The sequence below is a fragment of the Urocitellus parryii genome, assembly GCF_045843805.1.
Source record: "Urocitellus parryii isolate mUroPar1 chromosome 10 unlocalized genomic scaffold, mUroPar1.hap1 SUPER_10_unloc_3, whole genome shotgun sequence".
In the NCBI taxonomy this organism is placed as follows: Eukaryota; Metazoa; Chordata; class Mammalia; order Rodentia; family Sciuridae; genus Urocitellus; species Urocitellus parryii.
This window is the reverse complement of record NW_027551756.1, coordinates 553,441-580,935: the sequence shown is the minus strand read 5'-3', so window position 1 is coordinate 580,935 and position 27,495 is coordinate 553,441. Positions and strand designations below refer to the sequence as shown.

The window sequence follows — 27,495 nt, the reverse complement described above, 5'->3', positions numbered from 1 at the left end:
CTTATAATTATTCTTGGGTTAAATACAATAATAGAGAAAATTGTAATGTAAAGAAAGCAAAATATCCTGCCATATATCTTGAAAATGTCAGAGTAAAGAAAATCTTAGTGTTACCACAATATCAAGCCATGAACTAAATTGTAAAGCACACTATGGCAAGAAGTTAAACAAAATGCAAAAACAGAATCATGATCTGTAAAGGCTAGTTTGTAAAAACTAGACTCTGGAAACAATGTTAATTAAAGGTTTCACCCATGACATGTCCTTAAAATCCCTCTGCTAATAAGAGAAATTTAGGGGGGGGGGACCCATTACCCTACCATTTCCAACACCCTCAGAATATGCTTTGCTTCATTTCAACAGATCAGACTTTCAAAATAAATGCAGATGGTTCTATGGACATGCAGCATGCTCATGTATACAAGAATCTGGTTTTTGTTGTTGTTGTTGTTGTTGTTGTTTTTTAACACAGTATGGTTTCTAAGATATTCAGACTTCCTAATAGATGCTCTGCTTTCTCCATTTTTTTTTGCATTAAAATTTGACATTTTACATTAATATCATTAGATATTAATATCATTAGAATTTTTTTCTAGTTATTTTCAAACATTGAAAAATGATGAATCCTGAGATCATAGCACATTTTCACAAGGTTCACATGTGTTGTTCCTTCTTCCATGAAGAAAAAGAAAATCATTGAGCAAAATGAACATTTTACCATAGACTAAATGACACTATCTATGATCTTTGTGTGTCTGTACTCTAATCTGTTCAAAACAGATTAAAAAAAGAAATTCTCCAACCACCTTATTCTGCATTTCTTCAGAAGTACTTAAACAACATTTCTCAAAGTGTGTTCTGAGGGATTGAGGAATGTAGCTTGCACTAAAAAAAAAAAAAAAAGTAAAATATTTAATTTGTAAATATGCAAATACAATGACTCTCCCAATGATTAATTATAATGTTGTCCAAGTTGATTTGATAAGAAAACTTGGCACATTAAATAAACACTAAACCTTTTTCAAGTAATCCATGCATACCTACATCTTCCCTATACACCATCTGGTTAGATGTCAAGTCTGAATCATGTCAATAAATAACTAGACCAGAACAAATTAGAACAATGAGGCAATAAATACAGGATTATCATCAAGAAGCCATAATTCACTTTAGCAACTCCATTTTCAAAAACTTAGAGGAATAAAAATAATACAAGAATAAAAACTTTATGCCAAGAGTTAGTAAACTGTGGCCACGGGCCAAACAGGGCTAGGCTTGTATTTTTCCTAAGCCCATGAACAAAGAATGGTTTTCTTTTTTTCCCCGATAATTGGGAGGAACTGTAGTGGCATTCTCTCCTCCACAGAAAAGCTTCTCCAGAGACCCTCACCATAATTGTTCTTAGAGGACCAGCAAGAATTTCTGCAAAAGAAAATGTGGTTAGGCTTCTGATTTCCTTTTGCTTTATCTTGCAACAACTAAAGGTGTTCCAGGGCCTGGAGGAGATCAGCACTCCAGATTCCGAGCACTGTTTACTAGTTTTTGTCAACATTTATAGGCTATCTAGTGTCATAAATTTTCTAGTCTAAAACAATCTATGATTGTTAGTAAGAGTTTTTAGGAGGGAAGTGTGTTTACAAGAGAGTGTTCCAGGGAGACTGACTCAGTTCTGAAGGCCTCAAGCCTTGAGCCTGGAGTCTGCACAGGGGCATTTACACTTCAAAGGAACGTAATTAGATCCTAGGGAAAGTCCTTTACAATCCAGGGAATGGTGCTAATTAGGTTCCAAAACCAGCTGTGGAGGACAAGGAAGAGGAACCCTCCCTTTCTCAAGCACTAATTTCAGAGAGAGTGTCCTTGGTTTATTTTTGTACTCAGGCCTGGGTTACTTACCCACTACAGTAAAAAAACCTACTTTTATGTAGACTTCTGCAAATTGTGAGTCTCTGAGCCCATCCCCCTCCCCATACACTGGGTATAAAGTTCTAAAAATTTCTGGACTAGGGGTTCAGAGGGATGGATTGATTTAGGTGAAAGCCCCTCTGGACAGGCTGCAGCCAATAAACCTGCTTCCTGCTGATTCCTCCGTGTCCAGCCTTGTCTTTCCTACATCAGACCAGGTCAAAAATAATATTTTGTGCAATACTGAACATCTATACAATTCAAAATTCAGTGTCCATGAATAAAACTTTATTTGAACGCTGCCACGTTCATCACGTATGTATTAACTGTGGCTGCTTTTATAAAGAAAAGCAGGGTTGACTACCCACGACAAATGCCATATGTGGCCCTCAAAGTGCAAAATATTTACCTCTGGCCTTTAACCAAAAAATGTTTGCCTTCTCCTGAGCTAATATTCCAGAATGTACAAAGCTGAACAAGAATTGTCCTGCTAAGCTCAATTCACAATAGTTAAACTGTGGAACCAATCTAGGTTCCCTTCAACAGATGAATGGATAAAAAAAATGTGTTATATATCTATATGTGTGTGCGTGTGTGCGCGCGCGTGCGTATGTATGTAGCTCAGGATGGAATATTACTCAGCCTTAAAGAAGAATTAAATTATGGTATTTTCCTGTAAATGGATGGAGTTGGAGAATATCATGCTAAGCAAAATAAGCCAATCCTAAAAAGCCAAAGGCCAAATGTTTTCTCTGATATGCAGGTGCTAATTCACAATGGAGGGGGGGAATCTAGGGAAGAATAGAGTTACTGTAGATTAGGTAAAGGGGAACAAAAGGAGAATAAAGGGTATGGGAGTAGAAATGATAGTAGAATGAATCAGACCTTGTTATCCTATGTACATATATAACCAGTGGGATTCTACATCATATATAACTAGAAGAATGAGAAATTATACTTCATTATATATGATGTATCAAAATGTAGTCTACTGTCATGTATAACTAATTAAAACAAATTTTCTAAAAAAGAATTTTCCTGCTAAACTCAGGTAGCTTACAAAGTTCTACCCTTAGTCTAGAGGCTGCTTCTTCTTTGAACATTGCTGGAATTCCTTTTGTGAAATTGAGTTCACTGATGAGGCAAGTAGGCTGAACATGCAACCGGGAGCCTCTTGGCCTGGTGTCTGCACCTTAAGGAAGGTTAGACGCAAAACACACACAGTCCCAATGTATTACAAGGAGCTGTGTTGTAATCATGCTTTACCCATAACTGTCTTAGACACTTACATACCCATTGTAGAGGCAAGAAAAAAAAAAAAACTAATACATAAATCACTCTAAAGTATCAATTCACTATATTATTTCTCTTGGTTCATGGATCTAATTCACCTGATGATTTTCCAAATGACATCAGTTCTATTATGAAAGAATACAATGTTACCTTTGGTTGATAGGTGTTACAGTTTAGACATGGTGTCCCATGAAAGCTCACTTGTGAGGCAACAGAAGAAGGTTTGGAGGAGAAATTATTGGTTTATAGAGTTAGCCTAATCAGTGAATTAATCTCTGATGGGATTTACTGAAGTGGTAACTGGAGACAGGTGGGGTGTGGCTGGAGGAGATGGGAATTGGGGTGTGGCTTTGAGGTATATATTTATATTTGGTAAGTGGCTTGTCTCTCTCTCTGCTTCCTGACTACTGTGATGTGAACTGCTTCACTCTGTCACACTCTCCAGCCATGATGTCCTGTCTCACCTTGAGCCGGCCTTCTCTGGACCAAGACCTCTGAAACTGTGAGCCTCAAATAAACTTTTCCTCCCCTAAGGTTGTGCTGGTAGGATCCTTTAGTCACAGCAGCAAAAAAGCTGACCAAACTGTAGGACACAAAAATGCCTGTGCTCTGGGAGAAACACCAAAGCACAAGGATCAAAAATGTTTGCAGAAAAAAAAAAAAAATGTTTTCAGGATGGACAGCATGACTGAAAAGGGGATGCTGGCTCCCAGGGGCACTCAGAAAGCAACAGTACTGAAATATAAAAAGTGATGTGCTCACGCAGGAAAGTCAACAACATGACACATCTGTTTACTCCACAGAACGTCAATGATTGATAATGAAATAATAACCACCAAATAGCCAGCTAAATTAATTTTCTTATAAACAATGGGCCAATGAACTGGGAGAACTAGTTTTGCGTGACATAAGGGCTAAGAATAACTAAAACAATGGCTGGCTCTCTAGCTCAGGGGCAGAGCCATTGCTTAGCATGTGTGAGGCCCTGGGTTCAGTCCCCAGCACTGGGGAGAAACAAAAAGCCCTGAGGAGTGATAATCAATAACTATCACAGAACCAGTAAAAGAACAAGGGAGTTATGTGGACAGTGAATAGTCTTGTTCAGTCTGGTTACTTCCTGAAGAGGGTTAATTATAAGGAACAGCATTCTACCTACAGGCTCTACCCTCAGATAGTACACAGAACAAACTTCCTCCAGGTATAGTCAATGACACTAGGTTCCTTCAACACCTGATATCAAGAGCAAATCAACCCTCATCAATCTACCTTCAGGCCTCTCCCTCCCCTTTGTCTACCTCTCTCTCCTTAAACCTTCCTCATAGTCCCTTCTACCATCTGGCATGCTATGTATTTTCTTTGTTCAACTATCATCTCTGTCCTCTTAAGAAAATAAGATCTACTCCAGCAGAGGGTTTTATTTTTATCCATTTCATTCACTATTGTAGTAGAGTATCTAAATGGAGCATGAGCACTTGGGTTGAATTTTTGGAATGAATAGATAAATGACAGCTTCAAGAAAATGTCATATTTACTTGATATTTTCTTTGCTTCACAGTTCTAAAAAAAAAAATAAAATTTGATGAAGATTCTCCATTAGAGTTTGCCTATATCATCAAAAGTTTTGAGTTATGTAGTCCAGGAAAGCACATAAAAGGCATTGCATGAGTAAAAATTTAATTGCATTTTTTACCTGTTGTGTTACTCAGCTTTTTGTCCTTGGGACAAAACAGCTCTGAAAATCAACTTAAAGGGGATGTTTTTACTTGGATATGAAGTATCCCCCCAAAACCCTCTGTGATGATGCAGGAATATTCAGAGGTAAAATGAACTGTGAAGGCTGTAACCTAATCAGTCCATCCTAGTTGGAATGGAATGTCTGAGTAGTAACTGTGGTCATTTGGGATGTGGTGGAAACAGACGGGTCACTGGGGAGCATGCCCTGACAGGGTTGATCTTCCTGGGGCCCCTGCTTCCTGAACACTCCACGTGCTGCCTCACGTTGGGCCCAGAACAACAGAGTCAGTCCTCTATGAAATGAGACTTCTGAACCTGTGAGCCCCAAATAATCTATTCCTCCTGGAAGTTATTTTGTCTGATATTTTTGTCACAGAAACACAGACACTGACTAAAACAGTAGATAAGATTTATTTTGGCTCATAGATTCAGAGGTTTCAGTCCATGGTCTCCTGGCTACGTCATTTTGGGCCTGAAGTGATGTGTAACATCATTGCAGGAGGGCATGATAAAGCAGAGCTGCTCATCTTAATCTCGTGGCAGCCAGGAAGCAGAGAGGGCAAGGAAGCAGCCAGAGAGAAGATGAACTGTTCCAGGGCACCCCTTACCCCAGTGACTTACTTCTTCCAACTAGGCCTCACCTCCTGCAGTTTCTCCACCTCCCAATACTCTCAATCAATAAATCAATACATGAGGTCAGATGATCCAGCCACTTTCCAAGAGCCCTATCTCTGAACCCTGCTGCTAATGGGGCTAGGCCTTCAACACGTGAGTCTTTGGGGGACATTTCATATCCAAATCATAACACTAGTTCAGTTGACTCTCTATATCTCAAATAGAATGGGAAATGACAAATAAATGGAAGGATGGGTAGATGATGAAATAATCCTGTTGGAGTCCATATCAGAACCAGATTGCTCTCATATAATAATTTTACAGCATAATTAGAAGAATCTGAAAGTTACCTGAACTATCCAGGTCTGGAGATGACCCACCAAACTTTGGAATGAATGCCAGGTGATGACTGTAAACTGATGACCAAATGGAGTAACATCGGAGATCTCCTTCCTGAATAAGCTCCTCTTATTCTGATCCTTTGAGAATCTATCCAGTTCAGATCTAGTTTCTTCATATGGAGAGGATTTGGCATAAAAACCACCTAATGCTTCTATTATTGACTCTTTTCTACTCAATGGCACTTCAGTCTTATTGGCTTTGGAATAAAAGTGGATAACAAGTCACAAATTACTGCCTCATTATTAACAGATTACTACTGGTTTCACCAGTTTTTCTTTTTCCTCTTATTTTGTATAACTCCTAACTTGAGTACAAAAAAAATTAGCATGTTCATTCATAAATTAAATAAAAATACACACAGCACTCACTGACAACAAAATCTACGTGTTCAGCACACTGTTGTGTAAGTTCACAAGGACATGTTTTAATGAGCTGCTGCATTGTCAAACCTCAACCAACTCAGTTGGGCAAAAATATGGATATGTAAGAGATACACATACCTTCCTGGTCTTCTGACTCTTTATTGTACCAGTAATGACACCCATGAAGAATTCAGCAGGGCTGATATAGCTATCACAGAAGTAACCTAGAAAAGAAGACACCCCAAAATTTCCACACTACTAAAATGCTATACAGTTTTAATGCAATTCCTATTAAAATTCTAATGAAATTCTTCATAGAAATAGAAAAAGTGATTATGAAATTCATTTGGAAAAATAAAAGGCCCAGAATAACCAAAGCAAATCTTAATAAGAAAAGTGAAGCTGGAGGTATCACAATACTAGACCTTAAATTTTGCTAGAGAGCTATAGTAACAAAAATGGTATGCTATTGGCACCAAAATAGACCTGAAGACCAATGGAACAGAATAGAAGACTTAGAGACAAGCCCACATAAATACAGTTATCTCACACTAGACAAAGGTGCCATAAAAATATATCAGAAAAAGACAGCCTCTTCAACAAAAATTATTGGGAAAATTGGAAACTATACTCAGCAGAATGAAATTGAACCTCTATCTCACTCTGCAAAAGAATTAACACAAATTGGATCAAGGACCTAGGGATTAGACCAGAGACCTTGAACCTACTAGAAGAAAATGGAGGCCCACCTCTCCATCATGTTGGCTTAGAAGCTAACTTCCTCAAAAAGACTCCCAAAGCACAAGAAGTAAAAGTAAAAAATCAATAAATGGGATGATATCAATCTGAAAAATCTATTCACAGTAAAAGTAACAACAGTGTGAAAAGAGAGCCTACAGAATGGGAGAAATCTTTGCCACCTGCACCTCAGAGCACTAATCTTCAGGATATATAAAGAACTCAGAAAACTTAGCATCAAAAAAAAAATAACCCATTCAATAAATGGGCAAAGAATCTAAACAGACACTTCACAGAAGAAGAAATATAAACGGTCAACAAATACATGAAAATTGTTTAACATCTTCAGCAATTGGATAAATGCATATTAAAACTACACTGAGATTTCATTGTACGCCTGTCAAAATGGTAATTATCAAGAATATAAGTAACAAGCCAGGAGAGGTGGTGCATGCCTGTAATCCTAGTGGCTGGGGAGGCTGAGGTAGGAGTATTGCAAGTTCAAAGACAGCTTCAGCAAAAGCAATACACTAAGCAAGTCAGTGAGACCCTGTCTCTAAATAAAATAAAAAATAGTGCTGGGGATGTGACTCAGTGGTCTAGTGCCTCTGAGTTCAATCCCTGGTGCCCACCCCCCAAAAAAGCAGAATATAAGTAATAATATATATTGGCAAGGATGAGGGGCAAGAGGTACACTCATACATTGCTGGTGGGACTGCAAATTAGTGCAACCACTATGGAAAACAGTATGGAGATTCCTCAGAAAACTTGGAATGGAACCACCATTTGACCAAGCTATCCCACTCCTCGGTTTATTCCCAAGGACTGAAAGTCAGCATACTATAGTGACATGGTAACATCAATGTTTATAGCAGCTCAATTCACAGAAGCTAAGCTCTGGAACCAACCTGGATGTCCTTCAACAGATGAATGGATAAAGAAAATGTGCTATATATACACCATGGAATATTACTCAGCCATAAAAAGAATAACATTATGCCTTTTGCTAATAAATGGGTGGATCTGGAGACTATTATGCTAATTGAAATAAACTAATCCTCAAAACCAAAATGTTTATGTTATGTTATCTCTGTTATGCAGATGCTAAACAATAAGAGGTGGGGGAGGGAAGAATAGAAGTTTATTGGATTAGACAAAGGGGAATAAAGGGAAGGGCAGAAGATGGAAATAAGAAAGACAGTAGAATGAGTTGAAAATAACTTTCTTATACTCATGTCTGAATACACCACCAGTGAAATTCCACATTATTTACAACTGCAAGAATCCTAATTAGAATAATTTATACTCAAAGTATGTATAATATTGTCAAAATGTACTCTACTGTCATGTGTATCTAAAAGAACAATCTTTAAAAAGTTAATACAGAAAGAAAGGAAGATAAGAAGAAACCCCCCAAAAGTCACCCTAGGTCTTAGAAAATAGAGAGGACTCACTAAGCCTGATGGAGGTGAGATACTGACTCAATAATTTTTTCCTTATCTTCTTGTTCTCTTTTTCCATCACTAATATATCCTGTGTTTTTATTTATTCAGTCACACAATATTTCAACAAATCTGTTTCCAGTAAATAAAAAAGCATATTTCAAAACATTCTTGAATTCTTTAGAACATCTTATACTAGTCCTTACTTCTCATAAATCTTTAAATCCCAAATGGCTATCAATATGCTCTGGTGCTTCTCAGTACTTCCTCAAAAATCTAAATATAGATCCAAGAAAAAAATACTGAGTATGTGTGTATTGTGCAGCCTGAATTCATCTAGAGAATGTTGGGATAGCAGTATAATTTTTATCAGCAGAGATTGCTTCACAACCTACTAAAATCAGAGATCGAAATGATCATCTCTCAAGCTGCTATAATTCCAAAGAGACAACACATTTATGGAGCAGCATTATCAAGAAAACATGACCAGCACAGCACACCTGAGCTCTCACCTCAACTTCCTGTGGCACAATCATCTAAACTGCCCTGAACTCTTTAGTTCATCTTCCCTGGGTTCCCCAGACTTACCTGTGTTTGGTTATTTTTTAAATGACAGAGATTTAATTAAAATAAATTTTTAAAAAGAGAATGATTAATTACAACTTTATTTTGAGTCATGCAGAAACATCTATAATCATATCCAAAACCTCTAAAATGAAGCAGATAGATAAGCCATTAAAAAAACCAACAATACTTCAATCTGAAATATAAAGAACCAGGCAGCCTGGAAATGTTGGCCCGTTAATGTCAGATTCAGAAAGAGCCATTCTTTTTAGTAACACTCAGTCAGAAGAATTACAATCTTCATCTTCAATCTAATGTTACTAGAAAATGCAGCAGTATCTCCATGAACCCCCAGGAAGGCAGAGCACATCACCTGTCAGGGGAAGCACTGGGAAACCACAATCTGTTACATGGTCAAAAAAGCAATGATTGGGGCTGGGGATATGGCTCAAGTGGTAGCGTACTCGCCTAGCAAGTGTGAGGCACTGGGTTCAATTCTCAGCACCACATAGAAACAAAATAAAGATATTGTGTTCACCTAAAACTACAAAAATAAATATTAGGCCACATTATAACTAGTAGGGGATCCTCACCGACCATGGCCACAGCTGCCTGGAATCCCTACAGCATTCTCAGTTCCAGCTCCCTAGTCCATGCGGACTCTGCGGGCATGCAGCAGGGGAGTCCTTTCCGCAACCCTCAAAAACTTCTCCAAAGTGAATACTTGCAGGGAGTTCCCAGCAATGGGCATCCCCTCGGGCATCATTGGGTGACCAGTCTGAGCGACGGGGTCCTCCACACTAGCCACCAGCCCCCTGGATCAGCAGGACGTGAAGCCCAGACGTGAAGACCTGCAATTGGGTGCGATCATCCATCACCGCTCGCCACACGTAGCCCACCACTCGCCGCACACTAACCACCCAAACGCCTGGGGGACGAGCCCAGCTCCAAACCCGTCCATCACGTCAAGCGGCCAACCCCTTAACGTGTATTCACAGCCCGGCTTCACCGTGAGCGGCATGCTGGAGCACGGGGGACGCACCCCACCGCCGGCAGCCGCCTCCACACAGAACCTGCATCCTGTGCTCCGTGAGCCCCCAGACCATGGCGAACTTGGTTCACACCACTGCCAGGACCACTCAGACGAGGAGACGCCAACCTCAGATGAGTTGGAACAGTTCGCCAAACAATTCAAACAAAGAAGAATCAAGTTGGGTTTCACGCAGGCCGACGTAGGGCTAGCGCTGGGCACATTGTACGGCAACGTGTTCTCGCAGACCACTATCTGCAGGTTTGAGGCCTTGCAACTGAGCTTCAAGAACATGTGCAAGCTGAAGCCCTTGCTGAACAAGTGGCTGGAAGAGGCGGATTCATCCACAGGGAGCCCGACCAGCATTGACAAGATCGCCGCCCAGGGCCGCAAGCGCAAGAAGCGAACCTCCATCAAGGTGAGTGTCAAGGGCGTACTGGAGACGCATTTTCTCAAGTGTCCCAAGGCTGCCGCGCAGGAGATCTCCTCGCTGGCAGACAGCCTCCAGTTGGAGAAAGAAGTGGTGCGTGTCTGGTTCTGTAATCGAAGACAAAAAGAAAAAAGAATGACTCCGCCAGGGGGTCAGCAGCCGCATGAGGTTTATTCTCACACCGTGAAAACAGACACATCGTGCCACGATCTCTGACTGGAGGAAGAGAGGAGGCCAGCCGCACTGGGAGCAGAGCGGATTTCTTTCTCTTTTACTCTCTTCTCTTCATTTTAATATTCTATATTATTGCTATAACTCTATATTATTGCTATAATTCTTTCTTTCTTTCCTTTTTTTTTTCTTTGAGGGGGTTCTAACTTATGCTAAGAAAACACACACACACACACACACACACACAAACACAAACACATATTCAGGCTTCTCAACTCTGATACACAGTTATATTAAGCAGTTCAGGTGGAGACCTAATGTTCCCTGCCACCCTGGCAATTTCCCTCCAAACCTTTTATGCTGATCAATACATATTGTTTACTCTGAGTAAGGTTTGTTTGATCACTCCACTCTAGGAAGAGCAAGGAGTTGGGGTAATGTGGGGGCGGGGTGGGGGTGGAAGGGGTGGGAAGACAGATGTGTGCCTCTGAATAACCTTTCAGCGCCTTGGTTATAGCAGCTGTATTTCAGGTGAAATCTGTTTTACAATAGACTAGTTTTGCATTTTTTAAAACTTCTATAGCATTTCTAAATGTCTGCGGTGTTTTACTACAAGCTGTACACAATATTTGTGAGATAATTTGAATCTAATCGACCACTCCACGTTAGTATTGCTATTATTATTATTATTCTTTCATTGAGCTGATGTTTTTTTAATTGCTTAGAAAAGGGATGGAAGACTGGGAGGAGGAGGAGAGAGAAATGCCTACCCACCCATCACTACCCCCACCCCAAAACTGTATGGAGAGGAGATGATACAATGGAGAGAGTTGCTGATAATGATATTGGTTATATTTTCCCCCAAGGGTGGATTGCCTAGGATGGGCAGAATGGGAAAGCCTAGTGGGTTTGCAAACTAGCGGTAAGTGGGAGAGGCGATTTTACAGCTTTCTGTCCTGCAACTATGGAGTGCCCGCAGACTTCCTCAGCATAGATCCCAGGAAAAGAGGTGGCCTGAAGTATGGGAAGGGTTCTGCACCATTGAGGTCCCGGTTGCTTGTGCATGGAGCTCCCCTCAGCCCCTAGGGTAGCCCGTTGATGGTCTGCGTGACCCGACTGCGGTCCATCCTTAGACGAAAGACTTAGCCTTCCCAAGCGATTGCTTTCGCTGGAGACCCAGAATCTGAGAGGAAAGCGAATGACTGGGCCAGTGCCTCCCAGTTCAGTTCACCTCTAGTTCACCGCTGCTCTCTGTATGAGAAACGCGAGATGGGTCATGAGAGAGTGACAGGAGCGGAACACTCTGTTAGGTGTTGAACGACAATGAGATGGTTGGCAAAAGTCACTGGTCTAGCCGCGCACCCCTCCTCTGTTGTGTATATACTGCTGTCTCTGATGGGGCTCTGACAAGCACAGCTGGTGAAAGCCCATGGTGAAGATCCAGTGAGCTAGGTAGCGCCCGGGCGGCTGGGTTCCTGCTTATTATTATTATTATTTTTATTTTTATCTCTCTGTGTGTATGTGTCTCTGTGCGTGTGTGTGTGGGTGTGTATGCATAACGTGTGTGTGTGTAGATAGCGGTGTGTATCGTATTACTGTATACGAAAAAGAAAAACTACAAAAAAAAATTCTCTCTAGGCTGTGTAGAGATCCCAAAAATATTCATTTGCTGTGGCTTTATTGCTAGCTCTCACGTCCACATGCCAGGTTCGCAGGTGCACTTCATTCCTGATGAGCACACAAGTCCTCGCCGGCCAAGCACCCAACACCCAGCCCCCGCTGGCCGGATCTGGTTGGGGACTCTGCACTCCGGGGCTGGTCGCTGGGCTCGACTTTCAGGCACAGCAACCATAGACAAAGCTTCAAACTACCTATGGACCAGAAAGCCTTGGGCCCCTTGTTGAGAATGCACTAGTATGGGCTGCCAGGCCTCTGGTTCACCACACTGTGTCTCCCCCAGCTGCAGGTCGAAGAGCATGTATTAATTCAAATTCCGGATCCTTTTACTCTTTTTGTCAAGTCTCTGCATTCTGTTGATAGTTAGGTTTTGGTTCTGGGATTTTATTTTCCACATTGAGTTCATGTTTCACAAATTGTTTGGGGCTTTTTGTTTGCTTTGAGTTTTTTTTTTTTTTTTCCTTTACAGTTAAAAGCTATGGTTCAAACCTGAGTTAACCCAAATATTTCTGCCGGCTTTATAATTGTACAGTTTTGTATATTAAACGTTTTTGAAGTTATTAATTTAAGAAAGATCATTTAGTTAATTCATTTAGTAACTGATGTATAATAAACGCTATTTTCATTAAGAGTTGCTTTTTCAACTATTTTATTCAAATTGCGTATTGCAGTTGCCAACAATTATTTATTTTCAATAAAGTCTGCATTGTGTTTAAAAGGAAATTCTTTCAAAGATGAGTTGGTTGTCGAAAAGAAAACAATTCGCTGTAATGTTTGATGTGAACAGTTTTAGTCAAGGGGTTTATATTGACACAATATTTTATTGTTGTAAAGATTAAAAAGGTTTAAATAAAACATTTTTCCAAAAAAAATAAAAAAAAATATTAAATAAAAGCAATAATTTGGGACTTTTAAAATGTTCAACTGACAAAATAACTAGCTGTGAGTCAATTACTAAACTGTCATGGAAAGGTCACCATAACTGGGAAGAGAACAGACAAAATTCCTTGAGAAACACTTATACACACACACACACACACACACACACACATACAATGCATACTCAAATAGGAGGAGAGAGATCTAAACAACAAGCAAGTGCTGCAAAATGAAGAAAATTCTGGCACCAAACTGATCAAAATATTTCAGAGTGGTGAAAATCCAGTTAGGTCTATGCAAGGTCTAAAGCACTCTTGCTGACCCCTCGGGTCTCCCCAGGAGTCTATGAAGGAAGGATCTAGTACATGAAAAGGTCAACGACACCTGCTCATTCGAAGTACTCCAAAGTCTTCTTTGCAGGACCGTGATACATTAATCTTCCTGAGACCAATAAGGTGAGGCTGTCAAACAGCTGGAAGATGGAATACGAAGGCTGATGAATGGTGAAGATGATTATTCATCTCTGCTTTGAAATGCTAAGTGAAAAAGGGAAAATAATGTGTCATTAAACATATGCACTTGAAATTTCTTGGGAAATTATTTTATTCTTACTAGTAAAACATTATCCTCTCAGTTCAACTTGATTTTCTCTTACAAACTTCTCATTTCAATTTATATAGTTGGTAAGTGGTAACCTAAATTCAATGCTTTTATTAAAAAGACTAAAGATTCTTAAAATTTGGTGCACCAAAAATCTAGAATTGGCTAGAATTTTAGTGAAAATGCAGACTCCTAAATAGTCTTCCCAGACAGTGAATTATAATCACAGGAGGTGTGTATAGGGAGTCTATATTACTAATAAGCATCACAGATTATCTCTAAGTACACTCATTTTGAGAACTAGTTATTGACTAAGGATTAAAAGAATATCATATAACTAATTCTCATTGATCCTTGAAAAATTCTGGCTCATTAGGAATTGATTTTCACTCTTCTGTCCTGTTAATATATTATTACTAAATGCTTTAGAATGTCTTTGCTAAATGCTTTAGAGTTAGACTCATTTCCACTTACACATGTTGTTATAAGGCAGTTATATTATTATTATTATTTCCCTCTTTTTACAGTTAAGGCTTAAAGGTCAAGCAACTGACCCAGGACTCAGTTACTAATGGGGCAAGCTTGAGATCTGAGCTCTGATCTAATGCTAAGCTAAGAACACTGCTAAACTATCCTTTATAGAAGTTATTACTTATGGGTAGAAGACAAAAAGGCCACAATCACTATTCAAAACAGTTATTTAAAATATTTTAAGAGAAGAATCACTTTAATTTAAAAATTTTATAAGCACCTTATGCATCCAGGAATGTATCCAACGATGTTCTGACTCAAAGAGAAACAGGAGATAGGAATCTCTGATTTCAATATGATGTGGATTAGAAATAACTAATGGCTCCTTGTAAACAAAAAAGAGAGTTACAACCCTATCTGAAAAAGATAAAAGTAGAATATTGAAAGTCCCAATAGGAGTGAAATAAGAAGAGATACTCACAGTGAAACAACAAGGTGAACAAAGTGTGAAGTGGACAGGTCTATTCTTGAGACTACAAGAAGCAGTTCAGCGTGACACAACAAGCAGTCTTTATGTGAGTGCTTTTGTTGGTGTTGGTGCTGTACTGGGTGAAGAAGATAACTAAAGTGGGCAGCAAAAGCCCATGAAGAACCCTTCACTTAGAAACTGGAACTTTAGTTTAAAGGACATAAAGAGTTGGGAAAGGACTGGAGGATGGAAATGGGATTGCCTCGGATCCATACCACTCAAAGTGTGCTCTGAGGACTGGCTGCATCACTGTCGGTGTTTACTCTTCAAAACTCCTGAATTTTGAACCCTTCCAGAGAGCAGGATCAGCATTTCAACCAGACCCCAGGTGATGAACGTGCACAGCAGTGTTTGGGAGATCAGAGATCATGCAGAGATCAGAGCTCTCTGCATGAGGAAGGATGCCCATGTGCTAAGCAGAGCAAACCACAAAGAAAATGTCTATGAATCTAAATATCCTACATGGGTTCTGTAATGGGGCCTGAACTCTGGACCCATAACTGGGCATCTTCACTTTTATGTGCAAATGACATTTTAAACTTCAGGTGTTTAAACCCATAGATATCTTTCCTTCTGCTGTTTCCTCTCTTCTAGCATAAAGACTCGGTTATAAGGTTATGGGCATCAGAGAAAGCAAGGTCCTGACAAAGAAGGGAAGCCATGAAGGTGAAGTGTGTGGCACCTGACCAAAAGAAAAAAAAAAAAGGGGGCCAGAGAGATTCCAGGGGTGATGGACAAAAGGGAGTGACCAGAACTACCTGGCAGCTGGTTCCAGTAAACAACTGAAGTATTCACTGAGCAAATAAGTAAACACTTTGAGATAATGGGAACCAAATCTCTCCTTGTTTGAAATCACTTATAAACATAAAAATGGCAAAGACTAAAAATAAGACAGAGGTGTTAGATTGAAATCAGAAATAGTATTATGAATTCATGGGCTTTTCAATATACACACTAACAGAAACAACTAGAGTTATAGATATATGTTCGTGCATGTATTTTTATAGAAAAAAAATAGATAGGGACTGGGGATGTAGTTCATTAATACAGTGGGTAATTAACATACACAGGGCTTTGTGTGGTATCTCCAGCACTGGAAACACAAACAAGTAAAAAAACAAACAAACAAACAACAACAAAAAATATATATATATATAAATATATATATATATATATATCTCACATACAAAGGCCCACATGACATGTTGGTAATCAATATATTTCTAAGTAAAATGTGAAACTATATTTATATTATATATGTGTATGTGTACATATACAACAAACACATTATACATGTACTTCCCAGTTTACTACGGACCTAGAAGCAATGCCACTCTAGGATCAGTGAGCACACTGAGCAACCAGATATTGATCTCTAAATATTAACTACACCAGAATGAACCAGGGCGCCAGGAAGAAACTGTTTACTCAGGAAATGTACAAGAGAAGCCTAAAGCAGCATAGTGACCACGAGGTAAATTATTATAAAAGAATCATTCTGAACATATGAAAATACCAAAGCCACATTGAAGAATTTTCCACTTGTCAAATCAAGGCATAAGAGCTAGTTGTATTCCCTCAGAAAATGCTAATCATTTCTCAGGATAAAAATAGTAATTTCAGAGCAGAGATGCCCAGCAGACACCACCACCATCAGATGATGGAGGCTGCTTCCGCCTTCAGGGGGCACATTCCCAGGTGTGTTGCACTGAGAACTCAGCATCCTTTCATGCCTGAGTCAGCTCACGCAACACCCACTGGATGCTCCCAGCAGAGAGTCGTACCATGAACTGTTTCAGATTGGAAGAAGAAAGGAAAAGTGTGTTTCTGGAGAGGATCTTGAGGCAGAATGTAAACTGAGACAGTAGGGAGAATTGGTGAAATTTGAGGAGCCCTGGATTAGAACCTGGCAAAGCCATGCTTATTGACTGGGGAGTGCAGACACCATAGTGTGTCCTACCTGATTGGAGTCTGCAGTAAGGAGTATTTAGGGTAAAAGGGCACCAGTAGAAAAAAAGGAAGCAGCAGAGAGGGAAGGAGAGGCTGCAGATACAGTGAACTGTGACAGCGGGGAATCCAGGTGAGAGGACTAGGATTTCAGTTGTATTGTTCTTGGAGACTTTCTATCAGTTGGAAATGTTTCTTTATTTTTAAAGATGAGATATCTAAGTTTCAACTATTGAAAATTTTCCTATAAATGTTCCTTTACACTTTTTTTTCTTGAAGGAAATGTCATTTCTTTAATTTCATTCTTCCACACCTTCATGCTCCAAAGCTCAGCAGTTTGTCTCAATCCTCCCATCTCAATTCAATCCTGAGCTGATCCTGTTGGTTCCCTTGAAAACAGACCCAGAAAGCATCCACTTCTCACCATGACTCTCTTAGTCAAAGCCCCATCATCCTCCAACAGATCCTTCATGGGGCCCTCTCTCACTCTCGCTCTACTGCACAGTCTTCTCCACAGCCTTTGCTCTGCTCTAAAACTCTCAAAACTTCCTGTGTGCCCCAGGGACAGGAAAAGCCATACTTCTTACATGGTCTATGCAATCTGCCACCTGCCCAACTCCACCTCACATCCTAATCTACCTGTGAGGGGCTGAACTGCATACTCCCCAAACTCAGGTGTTGAAACCTATCCCCCAGTGCTTCTGAATGTGGCCACATTGGACACAGCACCTTCAAAGAGGTTATTAAGGTTAAATGTGGTCTTTGAAAGTTGTCATCTGCCTTTCCAATTAGGAGCAAATTAGGACGAAGACACACAAGGGAGCTGACAGCCATCTACAAGCCAAGGAGAGAGACCAGGGAAGAAACAATCCTGAGGATGCATTCACCTCAAATTTCTGCCTCTAGAGCCATAAGTAAATTAATTTTTGTTGTTAAGCCCCAGCCAACCTCTGCTACTCTTAGTTTCTGGGTGTGTCCCTCTGGCTTCTCTCATGTTCCACACACATCAGACATGCTCTGCCTCAGGGCCACTGCCTGCTTCTTTCAACCAGAAGTCTTTCTGAATTTACAGCACATCTGACTCTCTCCCAGCTCATATGTCACATGCTTGTGGTCTTCCCTGACCCTCCTGTTATTTTAAAAAGTTTCCCATTCTCACCATGGCCTTCTTTCCCTATGCTAATGTTTCATATTTCTTGAACCATTTCTTGTTTATTCATTGTATCTCACTAACCAAGAAGGAACTTTTTTTTTTTTTAGCTTCTGAACTCCTGCACCAAGAATACCAGGTACATAGAAGTGATCAGAGAATAAATAAATGGAAAAACAAAAACAAAAACAAAGCAATGTTGTCATAGCATTTACCTTTTCAGGAGTTTAATGACCTTATATGCTGTGTTCCAGTCTAAACCAATTGTGGGCTCATCCAGGAACAAGATAGAAGGATCAAGGACCAGCTCCATTCCTATACTAGTCACTTTTCTTAATTCTTTAAATTCCACCTAAAATACAAATTATTATCATCATCCACACAAATGAACATGGTCATTGTCATTTGGTGAATTAACCTGTACCATTCCTCATAGAAACATGTTATCTTATTATGCTGATTATTCTGTATATCAAGTAAATGACACCTGGGAGAAGGAGGAGATTTCTCAGTTTACCATATGCATAAGCTGAGGCCCAGTGCAGAGTTGTCAAGTGACTGCACCTTATATGAAGCTCAGGCTTTTCATAGTCTTGTATGTTCCTTACTGAGTCAAGTATTTAGTTTTAAGATAATAAGGTACAACACTAAAGAATATGACTCTGACATAAGGAAATACCTATAAAGATAGGAGAGGAAAAGGAAACTACTCATATTGATCTAACCACCCCCCATTGACATACCACCTCCATAAAATGATCCCAAGTAGATTGATAAGAAGAGAGTCAACTTGGAGCTAGGAGTGTATGTATGCTTTATATTATGCCATTTTAGCATATTTTCAATTTTATAATTTTTTTCCCAAAATGATGCTTTCTACACTTTAACTTACCTTAGAATTCCTGATTCATCTTTTCAGAAAAATCCAGAAAAGTGGATATTCCACTGGGCAACTGGCCCAATCTTTATAACAGTAAATGAGGCAGGAGAGGAGAAAGAAAGTTTTGGGGACTTAGGAAGTAGGAAACAGATCCAGGATTTGGAGTCTCCAAACAGATCATAATCAAATGCTACTCATGGCCCTGGATTAGGTACTATTAACAAACGAAGTACAGAAGATAATTGGGTACATATATCAAAGTGTCATATACATTTATAAACATCCACAATGAAATCTATTATAATAGATTATATAATTATTGTATAATTATTATAAACTAATAAAAAATTTAAGAATATAAATATGAACTTGATGCTTAAAAATTTTAAAGTGCTACACAAATACATGATATTACCACTACTATCACTCTAGTTAATTTTACATAGCTCCCTAAATAGATAAAAAAAAAAACCTTCAAAAATATACTAAAAATGTAATTGCTGGGCATGTAGAAAACCTTTGCCTACAAGAGACTTTTCTTGAAGTTTTCTTCTACTTTAAGTAGCAAATTATGACCAATGACATGAAGTCTTATGATATTCAGCTTTTGAGAAGGTAGTCAGTACTGAACAGATTAATTTGCAAACAAAAAAGTCAACAAGATATTGAATATCAAATGTCTTTCCTATTTTTTTCATCTTCCCTTTACATCCATGTTTATTTACAACCTTTAAAACAAAAAATAATTTTTAAGGTTAAGAAAATCATAAGAATTGTGAAATTAAAAAATCATTTTTATTAAATCTTCATTAATCATTAATCTAAAGCAATTGTCTATTGTATCTTTAATAATACAAATGATTGTGAAAAAGAGATGGACTTCAAACAGTTGATGATTCAGAAACATTTTTCAGTTTGTTCATTGATAATGGTTTTGGTAAGGTAAGGAAATGTGCTTATTTCTTTTTGCAGTTATGTAACAAAAGGTAAACAAATGAAAACTCCAAAGGAATGGTATTATTAATTATATAGTGACAGTAATTATTAGGTAATCAATCATATCATTTGAATAATCAGGCTATAGTTATACATGTATGTCATGCTTAAATACCATAAAAAGCTAAAAAAATTATTTGAATCAATTTACTTAAAAGATTCTAAGAAGCCAACAGCTGCCTTTATATGAGTATCAGTCCCCTAAATGAATCACTGGGGACTGATTTAGAACAACCATATTCCATGCTTTTCTAATTATGTCAAAAGTAATCAGAGTGTTATCTATAACTAAAAGAACACATGAAAAAAGAATCCTTAGATTCTTGTCATTTATCAAATCCAGAAGTGCATTTCAAAAAAACATGCAAAAATGTCCCCCAGAAGATGAAAGGGAGAAGAGCAGCTAAAAGAGGAAAGAGAAGAAAAGTCAGTGCAAACATATCAAATGATCTGTTTCTTTTTTTTTAAAGAGAGAGAGAGAGAGAGAGAGAGAGAGAGAGATAATTTTTTTATTTTTTATTTTTTTGTAGTTATTGGCAGACACAACATCTTTGTTTGTATGTGGTGCTGTTTCTTAACAATGAGGGTGGGAGAACCATGGAAAAGGCCATTTAGGGCTCTCTCCACATAGCCCACTCTCCATCCCCAGGATTACGCCATGGTTGAGATTGTTTCTTCACTTAATTTACTACTTCAAAATAGGAATCTGGTCACTTTTCTCATTACTACAAAAAATAGCCAGTTTTGACCACACACACCTTAGGAAACTACTTGGGGCTGAGGATGTAGCTCAAGTGCTTGCCTTACATGCCCAAGGCCATGGGTTCAATCCCCAGCACCACACACACACACACACACAAAAAAAAAAAAATCTAAACTTTAGGAAACTTCTGATTAAGGTCACATTGCCCACACAGGAAAGTCCTCTTTACTGGTTTTGATTTTCATCTTACCTTGGAATATGCTACTTCACTCAGATTTAACTCTGTAAGGACTTTGTAGATCCTTATTTTTTTAAGCAGGATAGTCATAGTTCTTGGAAGCTGAAGAGAAGCTGAGAACCACAAGTTTTCTACCACTGTCAAGGTGGCCAACATGATGTCATCCTGAAGGCAAATGCCATTTCAATAAAAAAAAAACACTGATTTGTTTTGTCAGATCATTACTCTAGTGAATGTAAGTTAATGCACAAAAATAACAAACCCAAGAAAAATTTCTAGGTAGTGGTGAACTTTCAACTCTAAACATTTCAGTGACTCTACAGAGAGCTTCAGAGCCCACGGAATAATTTTCCTTCCCTATCTGCACACCCAGATGAAATACAGGTGATTGTGATGACTTCTAAAAACTTCCAGAATGCTTTGTATGAGGAGTTCATGGGGGCTTCTTTTAGGATAAAAAGAAAGGTGAAGGAAGGGCAAAAAGGACAATAGTATACCCTTTTGGAAATCTAGAATTGCTATCACTGCCTACAGGTTCATATTCCAGGTTTTTTCTGCCTCTACTTTTAACTCCTCTCTTGGTCTTAAAGGAGATTATGTAAAGGTGGTGTAAAGAAAGTTGGTTCTGAGCATGTTCAATTGGAAGCATGCTAAACTATAGCCAAGGCTCTTCCTAAAGAGAAACAGGGGAAATCTAAAAGGAAAACCCACTAATACTTACCTGTATCACATATCCTGAATTACATTGGAAATTGGCCTCCTCAGATACTCCATGTACCCAGACATCTCCAGATAAACCCCTTGGATCTTTCCTTGCAGCTAAGACATCTAGCAACGTATAATAGGACATATTTGTTGTGAGTTTTCCTTCCTACAAAGGCCACATCTCTCACCTATTCTGAATTCAAATTCTGTTCATGTTAGAAAATGAACTAGTCAAAAAGTTCTGTGCTTTAATGTGTGTGTGTACATGCACACACACAAATTCTTTATTTCCTTTTCATCATGTGCTATAAGAAAGCCCCAAAACAGTAAAGCAAGACATTACTGGCTTATCTAGTATAACCCTTTCAAATGACCCTCACCTGGATGGACCCAATCCAGGCAGTAGGCACATTTATCTCTGATGTATGCCTTCACTGAGACCTTAAGCTCCTTTTCTACCCTTTTAATAGTATTTCCTTATCTTTCTTCCTCATTAGCTCATAACATGGCCAACTGCTATTTGCTAATGATCTTATTATGCTCTGTTTGTAACACCAAATTTAATAAGACTATCTGATCCTAAGATTAAAGCTAGTCCAAATACAAGTTATCCTCAAGACCTAGGATCAGACGTCTAGGACATGATCAGAAAATGCATGTGATTTGTAAAAGCACACTGAAACAGGACCAAAAAGACTTATTTACACTTTCTTTTGTACTCACAAAGATTTGCTTCCACTTGAGGGTCCCGTGATGGCATTAAGGCCAGGTTTCATGACCCCACTGTAAACACAAAAACGTACTGATGTATTACTTCACTTTTTAAAGAGTTCTATTGTTGTGGGGACAAAGAAGGCAAGGCACTGAATAGCAGAAAAGTTTTATTTGGCTGCAGCCAAGTTCAGAGGGCATAGCTTTTGCTGTAATCAATTAATCCCCTGAACCCTGAGTTCAGGGAGTTTCAGAGTTTTATACCTAGTGTGTAAGGGGAGGGGCTCAGAAGTTCACATAAAAGCAGCTTTTTCTTTCACTGTTCTGGGCAAATTAACTCTTCAAGGACAACACCTGAGAAGGGGAGAGCTTCTTCTCCCCTTTCTTTCCTCCCCCTGCCAGCTGTTACCCATGGAGCCCATTTGTAACTTATCTTAAAAATGTAGACATCTCCATGAAGCCCAGCTCAAGGCCAGAGGCCTTGTTTGAACATTTCTTCAAAATATTATACTGGATATATTTGTGAAAAACAAGTAAGGGAGTGTCCAGCACCTGGAGTGCTGGTATCTTCTCAGCCAGTGGCCAAGTAAACAGGGCAACACAAAAATAGGAAGTTGATCACATTAGACTCTTTCTCAGAGACTCTTTTGCTGATAGTCCTAAAATCAGCCATGGTTAAGAGTGCTTTTCTGTGGAGAAAGGGGGTGCTACTTCACTATGGTTTAAGGTCTGCATTGAATATATTCATTGAAGGCTGATGAAATTGCAGACAGATAACAAGCATTACAGCTCAAAGAAAAACATCATTAATTAAAAGTCTAGCATACATAGGATATCAATCACTAATCAGGAGCTATAAGAAAAATACCTTAGAGCTCTGAAAATTCTTTTCACTTATTCTTGAAACTACTAATCCCTTTTGGGAAATGACACATTCCATGTCCACAGTCCATGAAATAATTAGCTAATTCTCTTGGATAATCTCCATGACTCTTACTCTTCTTAAAATAGTTTCTGAATAATGTTTGATGATCAGCCTCTTCAAATCCTGCTTCTCAGTCAAGTTACACACAATTAATGAACCAATGATTTGGAGACTATCAGCAGTAGTGTCCTTACTTTTAAAATGTATTCAGAACAAAAATCAACACATCGTAAGTAGCATCTATGATAATAAAAGCAAATGTGACTCCATTTTGTTTTGTGACTCCATTCTGTAAAACAACAATGCTGAGTACAAGAGTCATGACTGGGGAAAGATGTTCTTTTCCTTTTGCTGTAGAAACCTTTAAGAACAGGGAACTACCTAATGGGACATTGTTTCTGTAACTAGGGTGATTAGGCTAACTGTGATTGGTTAGGCTTCCTGCTGCTTGACTGCACTCTCTGGCTTCTGTAACCTGGCTTGCTTGCATTGGCTAGACCCCCCCCCCCCACACACACACACACCAACATTCCTTTTGCAGTGTTCAGGCTTATCAGGAGCGCCCTTGCAATTGTTCAGGGCTGATCAGGGGAACAGCTTTATGTTCTGGTCAGCCGCCACGGGTGTGCTTCAATAAAGGCTTGATTCAATTATATGTGAGTGGTCTGGAAGTCAATTTATGAAACCCCAGGATGAAGCTTTAACTATAACAATCAAAGCCTGGAACAAAGCACTCCAGAATATAAGAAGCTATCACCTGTTCTTTACATTTTGAGAAGAATATCTTACCAATTAATAAAGCAAAGCACACACTATGATAGATGATTTACTGCTTTGTTCAGTTTCTGATAAATGAACTGGAAATTGCTCTGCATCCTTCTAGCATGGATGTCCTTTAGGGATGACAGGAACAGAACAGATACAAGTATGTTTCAATTAAATTAAGTGTGTGCATGAGGGTAGGGAACACTCAGAGTAGAAGGAGGTGTAGCAGTATAGACTGTGTTAAGACCCAAGATAAAGTCAGAGTAGCAGTATAGACTGTGTTAGGAGCCAAGATAAAGTCAAATGAGCTGAATTTAGTCCTAAATAAAAGAGGTAAAATTACCAAGAGGAACCAAATGGAGGGAGAGACCTAAAGGCAGGAACACTGCAGGTGCACAGAAATGATGAAACAGCGGTCTGACTTCACCCATTCATAGCTCTGGTGTCTATGCCAGTCTCTCTTCAGAATTGCTGTGTACACCAAGATGTGTTGTTTTACAGTGAAATCAGTCTTTATTCTAAGCACAAGCTCAAAGCCACAGCTATGCTTCCTCATATACTGATTCCCAGGGATGTGTTCCAGCACATCTGCCCCACAGTACTCATATCCATTAGGATTTTGGCATTCATGGCCTGGGACACCTGATCTGTCTCACAATGATACTAGGTTACTCTTGTGGTAACCTTCCTCTGCCAGTGTAAAGACATGCTAGTGACTGGGTATGTCTGGGGGTATAGGTCAGTGTTAGAATATAGGTCAGTGTTAGAGTGGGTAATTAGCATGCATGAAGTCTCAGGTTCAATCATTAGCAACCCTCCAAATTCAAAATGCTTGGGTAAACACTCAAAGTGCATTTTTCTACAGTTACATTTTTTGTATTAATTTTTTTATTAACCCAGCAACTGCTTCTAAAATGAACAGAAACAAAACTTATTATTTTCTATTGCCTAGAAAACTCCCCAGGTTTTTAAGAAATGAACTCAAGGAAGGAACAAGACATCCTGAATGACTCAGCTAGAAACTGAATATGAATGTGTTAAGACAAAACATTTCACAAGTACTGCTGTTTGGCTTTCTCTAACACTTAAACCCCAGTGTTTTAGCAAACAGTGGTAGGGGTAGAATCCTAAATGCCACAATTCCAATGTGGAACAGTGGCTAATTCCACATCCATTCAGGCAATACAATCATGACCTGCCTATTCTGTATGGACAAGATACTCGTCTAGGACATGGGCTAATGGTGAGAATAAATCAAGCAGACCCGACAAAGTCCCAGACCCCTGAAGTACACATTCTAGTCCAGAGATAAGCACCCTACAGCTTGTCACTTATTTTCTATTTTCACAAACACTGGGATTGGAAAGATCCATGCTCATTGGTTTAAGTAGAGTCTAGAGCTGCTTTCATGCTACAATGACAGTTAAGTCCATCAACTATGGTCCACCATTCTTGGTTTCCCCATCCTCTCTCCACCTTTTTCTAGCCCCTCACAAGCCATACCCACCTTATTTTCTCCTTTACAGCATGTGCCTGGAGAACTCTTCCTCATACTGTAAACCCGCGCCAACCAGACTGTGTCTTACTGTTACCACTTCTCCCTCCTGTTCTCCACCATTACACACAGCACACAGAATCCCAAATAGTAAGTACACGACATAAAAGGCACCTAAATAACACCTGTTGGATCTATTACATTTTACTGGATAAAGATCCACTCTTTGGTATTGTTTTGTTTATGGCCAGAAGAGGTAAATGTCATTCCTGGGGCATAGTCAACCTACACACACGCGCGTGGGTGCGCGCGCTCGCGCACACACACACACACACACACACAATTTTCATTTTCTCAGTCTCCATGCATCTGGCTCTCCAAAGAAAGGTGAGGGGCTTCTGCTCTGTGTCTGAATATTTCTATCAATCATAGCAAACAATGCAGGGAAACTGCTCTAGTTTTCTGAATCTCACTAGACTACAAGGTTTCCAAGAACAAAGGGCATATCTCTGTCACTAGCATCTTGTATAGCACCAGGCAACTACTAGGCAAAGTCTAAAATGTATAAAAGAGGCAGAACACCCTCACTTCTTGAGAAACCAGGATACGGGCTATGCTCCCTTCTCCCTGCCAGGAGAGGTCTGAATTACTATTTTTTAAATAAATCATGCTTTTGTTTCCTTGGTGTGCTTCTCTAATGTTATACTTCAACATTTGAGGAAGTGGAACTCATCATTGATAACTCATGGTATCACTACCTAAAATGTGTCTGTCTCAGAAAGCACATTGGAGTAGTGAAATAAAAACATGTTCTATTTCATCGTTTGGAAAAATTATGGTTACAATTATATCCCGACAATCAAAAAGCAATAAACTATACCACCAGGCCTTTTTTCCAACAAAATACAAGGCTTATCTATGAAAAACCAAATGGCATTTTAATTGTTCAGTTTCTCAAAGAAAGATTGATGCCCAGGGTATAACCACTTTTAGGAATCTTTTTTCATTTCAGTTCCTTTCAAAGCTAAACACATATTTAACAAGTGATCCAATCATTTCAGTCCTAGTTTAGCCCCAAAGAAATGAAAGCATTTATCAATATATCTGTATCATCTAAATCTTAAAAATAAATATTCATAGCAATTTATTGGTAATAGCCAAAACCTGGAAGTTCACTATAGGTCAATAAAGTGGTCTTTTAAAAAGTTCATGCACATACTTGACAGCTGATAGTTTCTGTTTCTCAGTTGTTTTCTGATTAAACAGAAAGCCTCTCTTCTCTTTTACATAATAACAGATGCTGTGAAAACTTAACACAGGCCCTTTCTGGTCACTGGTGGTCGTCCCAGGTTGGTCATCAGAGTTTCTTTGGGACATGTGGATTAAAACCAGGTCATTGTTGGAAGACATCTGGAGAGTTCTGTATTTCTGTAGGAAAAAAAAAATAGTAAGTTGATAGTCCAGGTAAATGAGATTTTAAACATCAGATAACAACACATGAACACTGTATGTGTTCTTAGTCACTGGTGTGGTCGATGGTCACTCCGCTACCTCAGTCGCAGAGGGTAGAGACATGGAGTCAACACACTGACAATGGGAGCTGGTGAGAGCTGGCAGGTGACAACTTCAGTCGACCTCCAGGCAAGCTCATTTATTTTTAGAATGCATACAGCTGTTATAGGATTCAGGCATTATATGTGCCTGCCAACCACACATAAGCAACTTAACATCTATAAGCCAATCACCTTATGCCTAATGTAACCACACTATGAGGAAGCACTAAATATTGCTGTCATGATGGAAGATAGTTCCTAAGGGAGGGGGACTTTATGAATTGGGGGGTTTTATGCCCTGAAGCATCTGACCCTCAGTTTCCTGACCTGGTAGTCTGATAGCTTGGCAATGCTGACCACAGGTGCTGAGGATGTGGTTTCATAGAGGGAACCGAAAGTTATTCCAACGGAACACATTTAATCCAAGCTTGTTTTCAACTGGTCTTTACAATGAACAGACTACATTAATGTGATAAGAACAAACTTAGAATCTGTAAGGGGAGGCAGATAAAAATTGGAATACCAGCATTCCAGTTAAAGGTCAAATTCCCAAATTATGAAATCTTAATGAGTAAAGAATATGTAAAT

The 27,495-nt window shown here is 39.1% G+C and overlaps 2 pseudogenes; one reads left to right on the top strand and one right to left on the bottom strand.

The window, feature by feature from the left end:
• LOC144251246 (broad substrate specificity ATP-binding cassette transporter ABCG2-like) overlaps positions 1-26,764 on the bottom strand; it is a 30,318-nt pseudogene extending 3,554 nt beyond the window's left edge.
• LOC144251248 (POU domain, class 3, transcription factor 4-like) lies at positions 9,651-10,728 on the top strand (annotated as a pseudogene).
• Positions 26,765-27,495: the final 731 nt, after the last annotated feature.